The sequence below is a fragment of the Eleutherodactylus coqui genome, chromosome 1 (assembly GCF_035609145.1).
Source record: "Eleutherodactylus coqui strain aEleCoq1 chromosome 1, aEleCoq1.hap1, whole genome shotgun sequence".
NCBI classification, from domain to species: Eukaryota; Metazoa; Chordata; class Amphibia; order Anura; family Eleutherodactylidae; genus Eleutherodactylus; species Eleutherodactylus coqui.
In genome coordinates, this window is record NC_089837.1 from 177,682,735 (window position 1) to 177,703,220 (window position 20,486).

The following is a 20,486-nucleotide window of genomic DNA, read 5'->3' on the forward strand; positions in this document are numbered from 1 at the left end:
GTAGCGATCTACATGACCGGATAGGAATTACGAATTCCGCTTGCATCTGATCCACGGTAATACGCAGATCAATCGCATTGGATTACACAATTCCGCTCACATTAGCAGGTCGGAATTGCGTAATCCACTCTCAGAAAAGAGAACGCAGCAGGTTCTATTTTACCGCGGATATCCACAACATAGAGCCCATTGTGCTCCATGGTCGCGGATATACCCGCAGCCCATACGCAACTACCTTGTATACGGGCTGCGGGTACCTGCGTCATCGCTAAGCAATGGTGCGGGAAATACAAACAACTAAAAAAATATACTGCGCATGACCGCCTGTGTGAATAGGCAGTTATGCGCCGTACATTACGCGGCCGTACGCAGGGTCACAGCTGGGATCTGCTGCGGGCCTCTGCAAGCACATTCCACATACGGCCACGTGAGCCCGGCGTTATTTAGACCGCTACCTGTAATACGTCTTTTACAAGAAGCCCCGGGAACGCTTGCCTTCATGCAGTTCCAGGAGCAGCTTGTTGAGCGTTTTCTGTGTGAGACCGTCGCACCTCCGCAAGCTTACGGAGACTCACAGACCGCCACTTTTTACACCCCATACCCGCTACAGAGGTCACAAAATACCCCCAAAAAGCATGAGAGATGGGGGGATACCCGGTTTTATTGCCCCATGTACCCATCCCAACCAGCCTCCGTAATTACCACTATCTTTTATCTAAGATTTGGGGAATGCCGAAAAGGGCACGGAGGTGAGGGGTGGGGGGGGGAATTTTTTTAAGGTGTCAATTTTTATTCCGTACAAGTGGGCAATGGGTCCTGGAATGTATTCAGTTGTGCCCTGCAATCCAACGGGTGTTCCCTCCATTATAGGCCTTGCCATGGGCCCTGTAAGTAGATTAGCGTCATAGTGGGTATGTTTTTGAACACGGGACAAATGGGGGTATCCATTTTGGGGTGAACGTCTTCATTTCCATGTACACTGTACAAAAAAAAAAACAGTTTTTAAATTGACAAAATTGCCAAAAAAATGAAAATCATAATTTTTTCCTTCTACTTCGCTTAGATTTATTCAAATACTGTGGGGTCAAAATACGCAATACACCCCTACATGAATTCGCTAAGGGGTCTAGTTTTTAAAATGGGGTCATTTGTGGGGGTTATTTATCCTTTTGGACACTCACTGGCTCTATAAGTGGGCAATGGGGCCTGGAATTTATTTCGTTGTACCCTGAAATCCAATGGGTGCTCCTTCCATTATAAGCCTAGCCATGTGTCCTTTAAGCAGATTAGGGCCACAAGGGGTATGGTTCTGAACATGGGACAAACAGGGGTATCAATTTTGGGGTGAAAGTCTTCATTCCTATGTGTGCTGTACAAAAAACACCGTTTTTAAATTGATAGAAATGCCAAAAAAATGAAAATTGTAATTTTTTTTCTACTGCTTTGCTTAGATTTATTCAAAAATTGTAGTGTAAAAATACACAGCACACCCCTAGATAAATTCATTAGGGGGTCTAGTTTTCAAAATAGGATCATTTGTGGGGGTTCTCTGTCGTTTTGGCCGCTCAAGGGCTCTACAAATGGGCAACGGGGCCTAAATCACCTTCATGCTAAATTTCTGTTCTGAAAGCCACTGACTACTCCTTTCGTTTTGGGCCCCGTTGTGCATCCAGACAAAAGATTAGGGCCACAATGGGTATGTCTCTGAACACGGGACAAACAGGGGTATCTATTTTGGGGTGCAAGTCTTCATTCATGTGTGTGCTGTACGAAAAAAGCAGTTTTTAAAATGACAGAATTGCCAAAAAACGAAAATCACATTTTTTTCCTTTTGCTTTGCTTGAATCCATTCAAAAACTGTGGGGTCAAAATGGGCAGTACACCCCTAGATAAATTCGTTAAGAGGTCTAGTTTTCAAAATGGGGTCACTTGTGGGGGATCTCTTTGGTTTTGGCCGCTCAAGAGCTCTACAAAAGTGCTATGGGGCCTAAAACGCCTTCAAGCAAAATTTATGTTCTGAAAGACACCGACTGCTCCTTTCATTTTGGGTCCTGTTGTGCATCCAGACATAAGATTAGGGCCACAATGGGTATGTTTCTGAAGACGGGAGAAACGGGGGTATTCATTTTGGGGTGTAAATCCTCATTTTCATGGGCACTATAGGAAAAAAAATTGTCTTTAAAATGACATATTTGCAAAAATATGAAATTTTATTTTTTCGCCTCTAAATTGAATTCATTCCTGAAAAAAACTGGTGGGGTGAAAATATTCATGACCCCCCTCAGTGAATACATTAAGGGGTGTAGTTTTTAAAATGGGGTCATTTGTGGGAGTATCTATTATTCTGACACTCATGAGCGTTTGCAAACTTGGCTTGGTGCAGGAAAACAAAGTGTTTCTCAAAATGCTGAAAAGTAATGTTAAATTTGTACGTCCTCGTCCTCTAGTAGATAGTATTAGTGACATATAGATAGTGGATACCTCTTCATGTTTCCACATACACTTTTAATAAAATCAATTTTCATGTGTTGCAACATTTCTCTGCAGAGAAAAAAAATCACACCATATAATTGGCATATAACTGAAGTGTAGTTTTTTTTTTCCAAAACAAGACTTTAACTTAACTATACTCAAATAACATATGTAACTACATGGAATACCGTTGCATGCATTGACGCTCATTGTAAAAAAAAATTGTACAGTAATTTGCAAAAAGCACATGCGGATCACTGCGAATTGTTGGGTAGTATCTGGATTTGCTAATTAAAACAATAATAAGCCGAGGTGCTGCCTAGCAATGAGTGGTGATCCACATGTGCCTATAGTGGATCACCAAAGTGTGCATAGGTGCCCTGCAAATAAATGTGAACCTAGTCAAATGTGTTTGAAATATTCAACCTGATTAACAGTACTGCCTTATGTAGGCTCGATAGACATTTGTGTTATCATTTCTGAATAGCACCAGAAAAATTGAAATATGCACTGGATTGGTTGACATAGGCAACAAGGATACTTTCATTTATTATACCACATGTGAAACTAGAATTAGATCTGCTAATATGATTCTATCCTGGTAACTACACCTTTCCTTCAGTATATTTTACTTGGGATATTAAGCAGCTGGCAAGGGCAAACCGTTTAAAATATATTACGTGTATAGTAGAAAAACAAGAACTGTCCATAGGACCATGCAACAGGTCAGACCTTGCGCCAATGTTTCCTGCTAATGGAAATATTTGCATGTTTGTACTTGCTGCGTTTGATATTTCAGCACAACCACATTAAGATAAATATGGCTAAAATGTAAGGCAGACACAGCCCATAGACAAGTGAGGGATTGCTTCTGGAAGAAAGCAGACATCTTTTTCTAACTTCATACAACCCATATAATCTGGTTTAAGTTAAAGTAGTTATTCCTCATGATAGGTCATCGCTAGCAAATTGATAAGGAGTCTGCTGCCCATTGAAGTGAATGGGACTGAGCCTGCAGTTCCATATAGGGCCAATATACAATGTATATACAATACACAGCAGATCCATCAATGGCAAAGCAGGTATAATGTTGATTGCCATGGACCCAAGCAGTGGACTCCTGCCGATCTGCCGTTGATGATGCATCCTGAGGAATAGTCAATAATATTTAGAAGTGAGACAACCTCTTTAACCTGCATTAAGAATTTGTAATTAAGTCAAAATTGATATGTACTAACAGCTTTCTCTGGTTTCCCACTTTCAGCACAAAAAAAATGGATATGAAGCCAGTTATTATAGTTCATGGGGGTTCGTGGGCAATACCAGATGGTCTTACAGAGAGAAGCGAAATTGGTGTTAGGAATACTACAACCTGTGTTTTTCCATAATTTGTAATGATGGAAGTTCTTTATTAAAATCGCTGCCTGCTGAAAGGGCTGTATCTGATTGGCTAAGTGCTCAGCCAATCACAGGCAGCACTGGGCCATTCATTGAACTCAATGAATGGCTGAATGCTGCCTGTGATTGGCTGAGGGCTGTGACCAATCACAGGCAGCACTCAGCTGTCATTCATTGAATAGCTGAGCACTGCCTCTGATTGACTGAGTGCTCAGCCAATCAGACATAGCCCTTTCAGCAGACGGGGATTTTAAATCCCCAACTGCCAAAAGAGATTCAGAACAGGGAGAAGAAGCATCTGGACGCGCCTGAGCCCCGGCAGCTGCGGAGAGGTGAGTATATATTTTTTTTATTTTTTACACATTCTAGGGATGATTTTCAGGGAAGGGCTTATATTTAAAGCCCTTCCCCAAAAATCACTGCGGGGGATGCCAGCATCTCACTGCTTTCAATGGAGCCGGCTGTAGCGCCGGCTCAGTTGAATTCAATAAGATAGCATTGCGGTCCTCTGCCACAGCTGTCACAGCTGTGGCAGAGAATATCTTCATCTCAGTGGGGAGTCCCCTTGTCACTGGACACTGTGATAATGCTGTGACAGTGTTCAGTGATAAGGGGACTCCTCGCAGAGATGAAGAAATCCTTGGCCACAGCTGTCATAGCTGTGGCAGTGGATCATGATCTTCTCTGTATGTCAATGGGGACGCCGCTGCTGCCGCCAGCTCCATTGACAATAAGGTGAAATCCCTGATTGTGATAGCATCCAGTGGTTGCATATCCAAGGAAAGCTGCAGCAGGGGATAGCAGGCACCGCACTTTATGTGCTCATAAACACAGCCAAGTGCGTTTTTTCAGCTTGACGCCCGCTTCGATCATGCAAATTTTTGTGCATTTGCGTTTTGCGCAAAAAAATGCACAGCAAACAAATGCCCATCTGACTGAGCCCTTAGAGTGACGTTCATTTACATAAATGGAAGGAGAAAACATACAGTAATTTTTAATTATAATTGTGGTAATAAAAATGTTAAATAATTATTTTACCAATAATCTTACATTTATATTTTCATCTTAAATGATGTACTATGTTTTAGAAACTCTTTCTATCTTGCTTATGAGAGTATATTATATGTTATCTCATCTGATGACAAAATTCCAGCTACCCAAAGTATTTAGCTGCAGAATGAATGGGACCAATGCCCTGCAGACTTTATGATTAAAAAACAAAGACAGAAATTTTTATGACTAGTTCAATGATATTATTACATTGCCAACAGCACCATATTTACTTAAAAGCTTGTGACAATAAAAGCAAATATTTTTCACTGTAATCAAGTCTAATAGCTGCGAGGATAGTTGTAGTAAATAGCTCTGAAATGGTTTTTCTAATATTTTTCCAAAGCTTTAGGGCAATAATCCTTACTATGTTTCAAACTGAATTGCTTCCTACAGGTCATGGGGCTGTGCTAAATATGAATGGTGATGTGGATCTTGATGCAATTATAATAGATGGCAAAAATCTTGCTGTAGGTACAGTTTCTTGCATAAAGAATATTGCTAATCCTGTCATGTTTGCATGCACAATCATGGAACAGGTATCATAGTATTTTTATTCTTTTGTCTCACTTCACATTGTAAATTGCATGTAAAAAGAAGTATGAAAATACCAAAAACTAAAGGTGATAATTTACAGTATAAGGCCTCGGTCAGACGAGCGTGTATTCGCGCGCACATACGCGCGCACAAAGCTGTGCGCCTAGTTAAAACCATGGAGTTCCTATGAAGTGTTCACATGGGCGTGTTTTTACTGCGTGCGAACGCGCGCAGCAACGAAGAAAGGATATGCATGCCAGTTTGGTCCGTACTGCACTGCTCTTAGCATTGACTCCTATGGGACACGCTGCACGCGAGTCCGCTCGTGTGAACGACCCAATAGACAGCCCGCTCCCATAGCAAAGAGTACCAAGGGGGTGGAGAGGGGACGTGAGCTGAGTGCATTGCTCTCGGCTCTTTCAGCCTCCTCCCCCTGCAGAGATGGACGCCGTATATGTTAAGATAGGGGCAAAGAGGACGTTACAAGCAAAAGGCTTAAAACAAAAAAAATTGCATGTGATCACAATTACCAATACTCTCTGTAGTGATAAATGACTTTCAATAAACCCTAGATGAGAAAAAAAGAGAAAAATTAACGGGGTGACAAACCGCAACCCCAAATAAAAAAAATAATTTATACTCCTTTTTCTTTCCTATTCTAAAGGAAGAAAAATAGTAATCAAAAGTTCGCTGGGGCGCCAAAGAAATCGTGTGGCTCACAACTATCAATGACTAAAATACTGGCGCCGTGTATATTTGCTGGGATGCTGATACAGCTCAACGTATGGAGCGCATTTTTGTGGTCTCCACGCAGCCAAATTCACGATTTATAACACACATATCACAAGCACGGACCTTCTTTCACACGCATTTTTGCGCGCACGTTCACACGCGCGAATGTACGCGCGAATTAACGCATACGCTCGTGTGAACGCACCCTAAGGGTGCGTTCACACGAGCATGTTTTTGTGCGTACATACGTCCGCACCTAGGTACATGCAAAAACACGCGTGAACACAGCTGCGTGCTGGTTGTCAATGGCCGGCTCCCTTGCATTCTTTTTCAGGGAACGGCTTTACATATAAGCCCTTCCCTGAAAAAGAAACATTTTAGTGCAAAAAAAAAAACTTACCTGTCCGCCGCTGCCGTGACCCCCGTCTGCCGCATGTGGCAGAAGTTTCCTACACCCCTGCTAGTTAAAAGAATTCCCTGTGGCAGATGCAGCAGAGGAATTCTTCAATTCTCAACCGCAGCTGTCACACATGACAGCTGCGGTAGAGAATCCTGCTGCCGGCATCCCCGTCAATGGCTTTTCAGGGAAAGGCTTTTCCCTGAAATGCCATTTAAAAAAGTGTATAAAAAAAAATCAATACTCACCTCCCTTCAGCTGCCGGGGCTCAGCCGCGACTTCTGGTGCCGTCCCCGGCTCCGTAGTTCTGAGCTATCAGCAGTCAGGGATTTAAAATCCCTGCCTACTGGTAGCTCTGATTGTGATTGGCTGAACTGCTCAGTGCTGCTAGCAGAGAACCATAGAGCCAGGACAGCGGCAGAAGTCACCGCTGAGCCCCGGCAGCCGTCAATGGCTTTTCAGGGAAGGGCTTCATGAACTGCTCAGCCAATCACAATCAGAGCTACCATCAGGTGGGGATTTTAAATCCCTGGCTGCTGATAGCTCAGCAGCGCTACAGAGCTAGGGACAGCGAAAGAAGTCACCGCTGAGCGCCAGCAGCTGTCAATGGCTTTTCAGGGAAGGGCTTCATAAGACATCTGTCTATTCATGCATCTATCCATCTATCTGTTTATCTATCTATGTTTATTTATCTATCCATCTAAATCTATATCTATCTAGGCATCTATCTGTCTCTCTATCTATGCATCTATCTATCTCTCTAACTAGGCATCTATCTGTCTCTCTGTCTATGCATCTATCTATCTATGCATCTATCTATCTGTCTTTCTCTCTATCTATCCATGTATATATCTATCTAATATCTATCTCCTATCTATATCTATCTATATGTATCTATCTATGCATCTATCTATCCATATATGCATCTGTCTATCTATGCATCTATCTGTGTATCTATCTAGCTAGCTATGCATGCATATATTTATGTATCTATCTATCTAGCTATCTATGCATCTATTTGTCTATCTATCTATGCATCTATCTATCTCACTTTGCTATCTATGCATCTATCTTTTCTGTCTATCTATCTATCTATCTATCTATCTATTTATGCATCAATCCATCTATGCGTCTGTCTGTCTCTCTATCTCTGCCTATTTATCTATCTATACCTATCTAGGCATCTATCTGTCTCTCTGTTTATCTATGCATCTATCAATCTATCTATGCATCTATCTAACCATGCATCTATGTGTGCATCTATCTATCTCTCTATCGATGTCTATCTATCTATGCATCTATTTTATCTATCTGTACTTCTATATGTGTGTCTATGCATCTACACACACACACACACACACACACACACATATATATATATATATATATATATATATATATATATAGCTTTCTATATATTCATCTATCTGTCTCTTTATCTATGTTTGTCTATCTAAGCATCTCACTTATCTATCTATACATTTATCTGTCTATCTATGCATCTAACTACCTGTTTCTCTATCTATATCTCTATATCTAAATCTTTTTTATATCTATCTAGGCATCTATCTGTCTCTCTATCTTTCTAGGCATCCTTTTGTATCTCTATCTATGTCTGTCTATCTATCTATGCATATATCTATGGATCTGTCTCTATCTATGTCTATCTATGTCTATCTATCTTATCTATCTATGCATCTATTCTATCTATGCATCCATCTGTCTTTCTATGCATCTATCTATCTGTGCATATATCTATCGATCTATGCATCTATTATATCTATCTATACATCTATCTACCTATCTATGAATCTAACTGTCCTTGCATCTATGTATATATCTAGCTTTCTATCTATGCATCTATCTGTGTATATCTAACTTATCTATGTATTCATCTATCTATCTATGCATCTATCTATATCTATCTATCTGAATCTATCTATATCTATTTAGGCATCTATCTGTATCTCTATGTGTGTCTGTCCATCTATCTATGCATCTATCTGTCTCTCTCTATGTCTATTTTATCTATGCATCTACCTTATCTATCTGTCTATGCATCCTCCTCTCTCTCTCATATCTACCTATGCATCTATTTGTCTATCTATGTCTATCTTATCTATGCATCTTTCTATCTGTCTGTGCATGCATGTATCTATAGATATGCATCTATCTATGCATCTTTCTTATCTATCTATGCATCTATCTGTCTATCAATCTATCTATCTTTCTCATATCTATCTATGCATCAATCTGTTTATCTATCTATGCATCCATCTGTCTATCTATCTATGCATCTATCTGTCTATCTATACATCTATCTTATCTATCTATCTGTCATTGTTTGCATCTATCTATCTATCTTTCAATGCATCTATCTTATTTATCTCATATCTATCTATGTCTGTTTATCTATCTATGCAACTATGTATGTATGTATGTATGTATCTGTCAGTCTATCTATGCATACATCTATCTATGTCTATCTATTTATGTCTATCAATCTATCTATGTCTCTATCTATCTGTGCTTATCTATCTATGCATGCATCTATCTATCTATATTTATCTATGCGTGCATGTCAATTGAAAACAGAGTAGAAAAAGGAATTGATTTTGATGATGCAATTTAAAAATTTGCAGAGAACAAAGTCAGGGGACAAAGGTTTTAAGTGCTGAATGAACCAACCAGATTATTACACTTGTAGCTGTAAGTATCTAGTTTTTCCTTCTTTCAATAACTTCAAATTTGGGCGGGAGGGGGGGGGGGGGGTGACGAAAAAAATTCCAGCCCGGGTTCCACCTGACCTTGCTACGCCATTGCACTGCAAATAGCAATTAAAGTTATGGAAATTTAGAGATGTACTCTAGAAGTAAAATAAATTAGAGTACATTGTCCTGCTTTCTCTTGGACCATGATGTATTCCCAAAGAATGCAATTGGTTAGTTGGTGGTTGTAGATTAATTTAAACATAAAAATGCAAAAATGTCGGCCAATAGAAGGAATTAAATGTCTCTCCCCTCTTAACAACTTAAGGACCAAGCTCTGTAAATTTACGGTGCTTGGTCCTGTGCTTTAATCCTGAATAAGTAAAAAAAAGAATAAAATAAAAACATATATATAAACAAGATGATAAATGAAATTGAAACATGGAGAAGGAGGAATATATTCTTAGCAGCTTGAATTGTATTTATAAAAATGGTGGTCCTACCGGAATATCCTTTTATGTATTATGAAGTTATCCTGTTTGGTTTAAAAAAAAATCTGTTTAATGAATTTGAAATGATTATAAGGGAATTTGTGTGGAATGGTAAATGGGAATATATTAAACTAGAAACATTATGTCTATCTATCATAAAAGGCTGGGTCATGTTACCTGCAAAAGTACTATCTATAATCGTAGCTGCAACATATTTAGTGTTGCAATGATCAGATGCTAAACGATTACTTGAGAGGGAAAAAATATTTACTACTTTAGATATTTTTGACCAAACTTCATATTTATTTTTTATTTATTCTATTTTTTAAATGAGTAATGCAATGATGTTTCCTTACACCTTCCAAAAAATGGCAAGTGTATTTTTTTATTCTATGTATTGGATGGCTCATGAATTCCAACTTTTGAATTCTGTATAGCTTTTTTTAAAGTTTCCATCCTGAAGTTGTTGAAATTTACAGAACTGTATCAACTGTCTAAGAATTATTTGATTATGCATGATTTAGAAACTGTCCCAATCCAATAGTTCTCTTTGGGTTTTTTTGTAAGTCGCAAAGCTGATGTTTCTCTTTTGTGACAGAACTGTGGAGTGGCTGAACACAATACGTAATTTTTCTTTTTTTCTAGAGCATTGGTTTCTTTTGCTTTGTATTATGAGCCTCAAGGTGAGCCACACCGCTTGAGGCTTTTCCATGCACTTTCTATTCTTTTTTACTGGGAACTGTTTTATATCTGAAAAGGTTCATTTTGTTGAGTCCCAAATAAATGATGTATTTATTAAACAATAAACATCTTTTCTAAAAAAAAAGCTGTAACTAATGGTCATGTTTCAAATAAATATTTCTCCCTACAACAATTTTAACAACCATGTCAGACTGAGTAGTTCAGGTTCAATGAGTCCTGGGGTTGTAGTAAGTGAAATAAAATTGCTGAATTCAAAAATTTAAAGCAAACTTCTGAAATAAAAGAAATCAGAATTCTGAGATAAAAATATAAGAGTTTTTTACTTGCAAGTCTAATTTGAGATAAAAAAAATCTAAAGCTCTGAGATAGCTTAACAGGTTTTACTGGCTGTGGTACTGGCTACCACAACTTTGTGCCTCAGCGCCACCCCTACTATTCTCCTTGCCAGCTTTATTTACCAGCTGCAGACAGTAACCTTCCACACAGTGCAGTCAATCACAGGCTTCAGAGTTGCATAGTGGTTGGCTGCATCAGTCTTACAGAATGTTACCAACTACAGCTTGTAAACAGAGTCAGTGGAAAGAACAAGAGATGTGGCCTGGGAGTGATGGTGATCCACAGTTAGTGAGTAAAGGATGTTTTATTATTTTTCACTATTGGCTGTAATTTTAAAAATAGAGCTTATATCAGAAAACCTTTTTAAGTCACCATTATATTTTTTATTTCAGAATTTAAAATGTGACTCTAAGGCCTTAGTCAGACGGGCGTTTTTTCGCGCGATTTGCGGATCGCATGACGGATGCGCATCCACAAATCGCGTGACCGGTGCCCGAAAATCGCCCAAAAATCTGCTCCTAGCCGCGTTTCATTAGAAACGGGCCGGAGCTGCCCAGCGCATTGCATTCAATGGAGCCGGCAATACAGCCGGCTCCATTGAAAGCAATGCGCTGCGGGCGAGTGTGGGATGAATTGTCGGGAAGGGCTTAAATATATAAGCCCTTCCCTGCAATTCATCCAGAAAAGTGTTAAAATAAAAAATATATATATACTTACCTGCTCCTGGCAGCCGGAGTTCCGCACAGCCGGTCTGCAGTGGGTGTGAAGGGGGTGTGAGTCAGACCTGCCCCCTGATTGGCTCAGCGCTGAGCCAATCAGGGGGCAGGTCTGACTCACACCCCCTTCACACCCACTGCAGGCCGGCCGCACGGAACTCCGGCTGCCGGAAGCAAGTGAGTATATATATATATTTTTATTTTAACACATTTCTGGATGAATTGCAGGGAAGGGCTTATATATTTAAGCCTTTCCCGACAATTCATCCCGCGCACGCCGGCAGCCCATTGCTTTCAATGGAGTCGGCTGTATTGCCGGCTCCATTGAATTCAATGGGCAAACATCGTTCTTCTCTGCCACAGCTGTTACAGCTGTGGCAGAGAAGAAGGATTTGTCTTCTATATGTTCTCAGTGGGGTCGGCGCTGCTGCCACCGGCCCCATTGAGCGCATATAGAGAAGAGAACAGGAATCGCAGATCGCAGATAGGTGCGATCTGCGATTTCTGTTCTATAATTTATCGGACGAGCGCATAAAAAGCGCTCATGTGTCTGATACCATTGCAAAGCAATGGTTTTATAAAATCGCCGGACGCATGCGCAAATCGTGGCAAAAAACACCCGTCTGACTAAGGCCTTAACTTTTACTTTCTATCTTAGAATTATGATATCATTTCCTACATGTTCCCGGGACTAGTCTGTAAGTTTTGAATCATAAATGTGGATTATATTTTTATATGCAAAATCAAATATACAAACCTCAGGTAACTTGCAATATCAATAACATAATTCCCTAATATTCTAACTGTCTATCTCACACACAGTCTGGGCACATTAGACTTGCCAAGACCAGCGTATAACATATAATTTGTCCTAATTATGGTAGTCTTTAAATCTGGTCAGATTGCATGTTTTCAAAAATGTTTCCTTCAGATATTGCAAGATTGGCTCAGTAACAGGTTTAGGGCTCAGTCACACGGGCGCATCCGGGCGCCGATGCGCCCGTCTTCCTGCAGGATAAGGCGGCCACACTGCTGGTGCGGAGAAAGAACACATGACCAGCTCCATTGCCAGTCATGTGTTCGTTCTTCCGGCATTGTAGAGAGTCGTGCAGTAACACGGGCGCATTGCGTCCGGATGCGCCAGTGTGACTGAGCCCTTAGGGAGCCTTCATACGAGTGTGTGCATGTGCATACATAGGTGAGCACCCGTTTACGCACAAAACCATGCAAGTATGAAGGTCCGTGCAGCAGGGCAGATGTGTTCTCCATCCTCGTGCGGGACACGTAAGCGGCAGACATATATAATTATATATATAGGTTTTTTTTACACTAAAAGGGATGATTTTTCAGGGAAGAGCTTATATTTAAAGCTCTTCCCTAAAAAATCACTTCAGGGGTGCTGGCGGACCATTGCCTTCAATGGAGCCACCGGCCGCAGCTGCGACTCCATTGAAGGCAATGCGTGCATTTCCTATGGTGCACGTATGTCCTATATTTACAGGTGCATGACTGTAAAACGTGGACATGTGAACACACCACAGGGATTTCAGTGGTTGTAATAGATGCGTGTTTTTATGCACGCGTATGCACGCACATAAACATGCTCCTGTGAAGGCTCCCTTAATCCATAAAATATAAAACGTATCTTCATCTAAAATCTTTAGTATTATTAATATATTGATATTTTATATGTGCATTGATTTAATTGTGTTTTGTAGACTCCACATGTTATGAGCTAGAAGTGGAGCGAATATATTTGCTGAAAAGCTTAAAACTGAAAGAGACCCAACAGAGGAATTAGTAACAGAAAATACAGGTAAGGAATGGGAGCAATACCAAAAATATAAACAAAAGTGTTACAAGTCTTTTTAAAACTAAAGCCGCCTGTCCACGGGCGTAGCATTTTCCTGCAGCGGATTTCCGCTGCAGGAGAACGAAAAAGTCACCGTGATTTTCCGTGATGAGCCTATCATTAATGATCGTGATTTTTCGCTCATGTACATTGGGCTGCGCTTTCCATAGTTATCTTATGAAAAGCGCTCATTGCGTTACCCGCTTGTGGATTATCGCCGCTGATAACGCAATGATATATCAACCGTGGACAGGAGGCATGAAAGATAGATGCAAAATAAAGTATGTGTTTACTAGGAAGAAATATTTACACTTGTTTAAATATGTTTACAAGATTTCCAGTTCCTTTACTGTTATTAAGATATAAAAGTACCGGCAACTACAGTCTATTCTGGGGATGGATGAGGGTCACAGTGGTTGTATCTTTTATTAATGAGTTTTTCATGATATGTCTGGATTACCTACCCTAAGGGTGGGTTCACATGAGCGTGTTTTGGTGCGTACTTAGGTGCGTACATACATCTGCACCTAGGTACGAGCAAAAACACGCGTGAACACAGCTGCGTGTTTATTGTCAATGGATCTGTGGCTGCTGCCGGCGGCTCCATTGAAAGCAATGCTTTGCCGGCACCCTGCATTCTTTTTATATGTAAAGCCCTTCCCTGAAAAAGAAACATTTTGTTGCAAAACAAAAAAAAACGTACTCCTCCGCCACTGCTGTGACCCCCGCGGGCATGAAGAACACATCTGCCGCATGCGGCAGATGTTTCCTTCACCCCCGCTAGCTGAAAGAATTTCCTGCTGCTACATCTGCCACATCTGTGGCAGATGCAGCAAAGGGAATTCTTCAATTCTCCACTGCAGCTGTCACACATGACAGCTGCAGTAGAGAATCCTGCTGCTGGCATCCCGTCTATGGCTTTTCAAGGAAGGGCTTCATAAGCCCTTCCCTGAAAAGCCATTAAAAATAGTGCAAAAAATGTTAAAAAAACAATACTCACCTACCTTAAGCTGCCGGAACTCAGCCGCGACTTCTGGCGCTGTCCCTGGTTCTGTAGTTCTGAGCTATCAGCTGCTGGGGATTTAAAATCCCCGCCTGCTGGTAGCTCTGATTGTGGTTGGCTGAATTGCTTTTTAAATCCCCGGCTGCTGATGGCTCAGCAGCGCTACAGAGCCGGGGACAGTGGCAGAAGTCCCCGCTGAGCCCCAGCAGCTGTCAGCGGCTTTGCAAGGAAGGGCTTCATAAGCCCTTTCCTGAAAAGCCTTTTAAAATAGTAAAAAAAGAAAAATACTCACCTGGTGGGGCTCAGCGTTAACTTCTGCCGCTGTCCCCGGCTCTGTAGCTCTCAGCTATCGGCAGCCGGGGATTTAAAATCCCCGCCTGCGGATAGCTCTAATTGTGATTAGCTGAAGTGCTTCAGCCAATCACAATCAGAGCTACCAGCAGGCAGTGATTTTAAATCCCCGGCTGCTGATAGCACAGCAGCGCTACAGAGCCGGGGACAGCGGCAGAAGTCAATGCTGAGCCCCAGCAGCTGTCAATGGCTTTTCAGGGAAGGGCTTGTGAAGCCCTTCCCTGAAAAACAAATAAAAGTAGTGTAAAAAAAAATTACTTACCTGTCTGCCGCTGCTGTGTCCCCTGCAGAGGAATTCTTTAATTCTCTACTGCAGCTGTCACACATGTCAGCTGCAGTAGAGGATTTTGCTGCCGGCAATTGATTTCAGGGAAGGGCTTTGAATATACTCACCTCCCTTCAGCTGTTGGGGCACAGCCCCGTCTTCTCCTGCTGTCCCCTGCACTGTGGTGCTGATCTATCAGCAGCCGGGGATTTAAAATTCCCACCTGCTGAAAGAGCTGAATGTGATTGGCTGAGGTGCTTAGCCAATCACAGGCAGCTCTCACCTGTCATTCATTCGGGGAGAGCTGCCTGTGATTGGCTGAGCACCTCAGCCAATCACATTCAGCTCTTTCAGCAGGCGGGGATTTAATATCCTCACCTGCTGGTGGATCAGCACCACAGTGCAGGGGACAGCAGGAGAAGACACGGCTGAGCCCGGGCAGCTGAAGGGAGGTATCTATTTTTTTTTTGTTTTTTAAATCACTTATACTTGATTTTCAGGGAATGGCTTATATGTAAAGCTCTTCCCTGAAAAACAATTCAGGTGTGCCAGCAGACCATTGTCTTCAATGGAGCCGCCGGCAGCAGCAGCGGCTCTATTGAAGTGAATGGCTGCATTTTTTTTTTTACACCAAAATTTTTCTTTTTCAGGGAAGAGCCTATATGTAAAGCTCTTCCCTGAAAAACAATTCAGTGGTGCCAGCAGACTATTGTCTTCAATGGAGTCGCCGGCAGCAGCAGCGGCTCCATTGAAGAGAATGCTTGCAATTTTTTTTTGTACACTGAAATCTTTCTTTTTCAGGGAAGGGCTCATATGTAAAGCCCTTCCCTGAAAAAGAATGCAGGGAGTCGGCAGACCATTGTTTTCAATGGAGCTGCCGGCAGTAGCCGCGGCTTCATTGAAAACAATGCGTGCATTCCCTATGCTGCACGCATGTCCTATCTTTGTAGGCACGCACCTGTAAAGCATGGGCATGTGAACACACTATAGGGAATGCATTGTTGCAAATACAAGTGTGTTTTTGTGCGTGTGTATGCACGCACCAAAACACGCTCGTGTGTACCCACCCTAATCAAGCCATTTTTCAGTACATCTTTTTTAATTATTATTTTTCCATTGATAAGAGTGGGTCTGTCATTGAATTTGTCATAACTATTTCTAGAAAGTATGCAATAAGAACATTTTCAAATACAATACAGAATGGATTTGTAACACATCCTCTTCACTAGTAACTGCATGTTGTCCTCAATTTTGTTGTACAAAACAAAATGTCATTTTTGTATATGGACATAAAATGAGATGCCATTCTGATGTACTGATTCTGAAAAGGGTCTATAAAATCAAGATATCTGTAGAAACCTGGGAGAATGGCATGAAATTACAATACCACTTACCATTTCCAGCAATGGCTGATTCGGTGTATTCTTGCCATATACAATACGTTATTGCAAACTGCTGTTCTGTTTTATCACTTGCAGCACATTAGCTTCCAGACATCTCTCTGCAGTGTCCTTCAGAAATATTCGGACATTTCTTTCGTGGATATTATAGCTATTACTTTTTTCACTAAATTGGTGCTATACTGCTGAGTGTTTAGCCCACTTATACAGGTATTACTGGGGAAAGGGCATAATGGAAAATTAGGCCACTCAGCATATTTGTTACATGGAGGATGCTGTTATTATTTGGAGGACTATCTTGATGATTGTCCTTCTCCTGTCCGACAATTACTTTGTATAGTCAGATTTAGCTGCTTTATGCCTGGGTCAAACAACATGATTGCCTTGAGTAGAAACTAAAGTAAAAGCATGGATTAAAATAAATACCATCTCTCTCCGTTTCAACTTACAAAGCTGTTCTATTTCAGACTGAGCCTGAGATGCTGTACCGTCCTCTTCACGCTTTGAATGTTAAGCTTCATCCCAGTCTGATAATTGCTACTGCCTAGTGTTAAGACTGTTTTGCTCCACTTATACAGTATATGCATTTTTTAGAATATAAGACATGCCTAACTAGAAGACACACTCAGGTTTAAACAACAGAAAATTGAAAAAAGAATCATACTAATTAAAACTTCTTTGGTGGTGTAAAGAAGTGGGAGGGTTAATGCCACTAACTTTCATATTACAATGCAGTAATTATAATACCAGAAGCAGGATGCTAGGTTGTAGTAAGACTAGTTGTTTAAGATGTCTTACATTATTTCTTGCTATTCCAGTATGTATGTTTTGATGTTTAACAATGTACAACCCATGAGGTTCATAAAACCAAAAATTACACAACTCATACAACTGCATGAGGCACAAAACACATAGAACATTCTGATCTAATCGGAAAACAGTCTATTACTTATATTTAGTTTCTTCTGAAATAGAGAATAGAAATTCTGTCTGAAATTGACTCTTCAAGATGAGTAACATTATCTTACTAAAAAGTAATATTTATTGATCTCTTAATTTCCAATCAACAGTCATGCACTACAATGTTTACACGGGCTCAACAGTTCATCCTGAGGCAGTGCCTGGTATCACAGCTCAGTCCCATTCGAGAAATGCATAAACTATGGCCCCTTCATTCTGCTGATAAGTATGGGCCCTAGGGGTTCATATTGCCACTATTCGCATATTCATGGCCTACCCCAAGTATACATAAAAAAACCCTTTAACATTTCCCGCCCCATACTGTACATGTACGACATAGGAGGTATGCAGTTCCAGTTAAATGATGTACTAAATAGAGATGATATGGGCTCAGAAGCTGTGCCTGCACCATCTGCAGGGGGAGCAGGCTGTAACTGACTGCCAGGGTTTCACTGCAATGACTGGGAGAAGAGATAACTTTGATTCTGGCCATTAACCTTCTACAAGCCACAATCAATATCGACCACGGTTTTTAGGCAGTTAACAAAGTGTGGGAGCTTCCTTCGTAACGTCTACAACCATTCACCATTTAATCAAAGATGGCTGATGGTTTGCTGTGGCTGGTGCAGTGAATGAAAAGGGATAATACACTACAGTACAGAAGTATAGCAGTGTATTATCTGAGTGATCATAGGATCACAGGTTCAAGTCCCCTACAGGAACATGGAAAAATTTTTAGTGTAAAACAACTTTTCCACACGCTTATATTTTTTTGATAAAGATAATAAATTAAATAATACATGTTTGAATTGCCATATTCAAAATAACCTGTACAATAACTTGAACACACTTTTTATCCTGCATAGCAAATGCTTTACAAAAACAGAGACAAAATGCTGTTTTTGTTCATTTTGCCTCCCAAAAACAACAAAAAAAAGAGACCAATATTTTGTTACCTCAAAGTGGTACGAATACAAAATACATATTGCCATGAAAAAATATGCCCTCATACAGCTCTGTCATTCGGAAAAATTAAAAAGTAATGGGTCTATCAATGCAGTGATGCCCAGAATAGATGATCTTACAAAAAAAAAGGTTTTCAATGTGCAAAAGTGGAAAAACTAAAAAAAAATAAAAATATCACAAATATTTGTGATTGTCATAATCCTACCATCTTGCAGAAAAAAATTATGTAATTTATACCTTATGGTGAATGCTCTAAAGAAAACAAAACAGTGGCAGAATTGATGTGTCCTTTCACCCTGTCCCCCCACCTAAAAAATTACTAAAAAGTTATATAATAGACTATATGCACCCCTAAATGGTGCAAATAAAAACTACAGCATAAGGGCTTAGTCACACGGGCGTTTATTGCCGCGATTTGCGCATGCGCATGCGTCCGGCGACTTTTTAAAACCATTGCTTTGCAATGGTATCGGACACATGAGCGCTTTTTATGCGCTCGTCCGATAAATTAGAGAACAGAAATCGCAGATCGCACCTATCTGCGATCTGCGATTCCTGTTCTCTTCTCTATATGCGCTCAACGGGGCCGGCGGCAGCAGCGCCGACCCCATTGAGAACATATGGAAGACAAATCATTCTTCTCTGCCACAGCTGGAACAGCTGTGGCAGAGAAGAACGATGTTTGCCCATTGAATTCAATGGAGCGGCAATACAGCCGCTCCATTGAAAGCAATGGGCTGCCGGCGTGCGCGGGGTTAATTGTCGGGAAGGGGTTAAATATATAACCCCTTACCTGCAATGCATCCTTAAATGTGAAAAAATAAAAAAAAAGGATGTACTCACCAGCTCCCGGCAGCTGGAGATCCCGGCGGTCGGCCTGCAGTGGGTGTGAAGGAGGTGTGACTCAGGCTTGCCCCTGATTGGCTCAGCCTGAGCCAATCAGAGGCTGATCTCAGTCACACCCATTCATGAATTCATGAATGGGTGTGACTGAGACTTGCTTCTGATTGGCTCAGCGCTGAGCCAATCAGGGGCAAGCCTGAGTCACACCTCCTTCACACCCACTGCAGGCCGACCGCCGGGATCTCCAGCTGCCGGGAGCAGGTGAGTACATCCTTTTTTTTATTTTTTCACATTTAAGGATGCATTGCAGGTAAGGGGTTATATATTTAACCCCTTCCCGACAATTCATCCCACACTCGCCCGCAGCGCTTGCATTCAATGGAGCCGCTGTATTGCCGGCTCCATTGAATGCAATGCGCTGGACAGCTCCGGCCCGTTTCTAATGAAACGCGGCTAGGAGCAGATTTTCGGGCGATTTTTGGGCCGATTTTTCGGCGCCGGTCACGCGATTTGCGCATGCGCATCCGTCATGCGATGCGCAAATCGCGTGAAAAAACGCCCGTGTGACTAAGGCCTAACACATGAAGAACCAGACCTCATATATCTGTGCGAATAGAAAAAAAAAGTTTTTTGAAAAGGGATGATAAAATCCTAAAAATCATTGCCTCCGTAAGTACCCAATTAGTCCATGTCCTTAAGAGGTTAAAGGATAAATTATTGGCATTTCTTCTGACTTTTACTCACCGTTGCAATGCAAACCTATTTCTGTAATGTTTTAAAATTGGTAAAATACATTAGAAATATGAATATGCAAAAACTTTATGCTAATGTATTTTACTCAAATATGTGGAGAGAAAAACAACGCAGTGTGTTTGGTACATTTTCCTTCAAGTAGAACATAGCAATGCCATTCGTATTGCAGACATATGGAATGGGATTAAAGAAGACCAGCAGGTGCACTGGGAAGCCTGCCAAAAGAGTTTTACAGAAGTATGCTTTCATTGTCACCTTGAATTTACCGTGATAGGAGCTAGCCAGAAAACATGTGAGCAGCTCCTCTACTGATAGCATAAAAAAGGTGATTTCCTACTGGGTAACAATAAAAATAGCCTGGTTTTTCTCCTGCGTGGCAATGTGCTAATTTGGTACCATTCATCTTATGTCTAAACTTCATTACTGATGACACTTGTGTGAGTAATGTTCCCTCTATAAGAAATGTCTTCCTCTGATCACAGAACATTTAGAACTCAATTACTGTCGGCACATTGGAGATTATTTAACTGCAAAACGGGATGGTCTCTTCTGAC

At 41.0% G+C, this 20,486-nt stretch overlaps 1 pseudogene; it reads left to right on the forward strand.

The window, feature by feature from the left end:
• Positions 1–3,746: 3,746 nt before the first annotated feature.
• Positions 3,747–20,486, forward strand: part of LOC136571957 (isoaspartyl peptidase/L-asparaginase-like) — a 31,370-nt pseudogene continuing 14,630 nt past the window's right edge.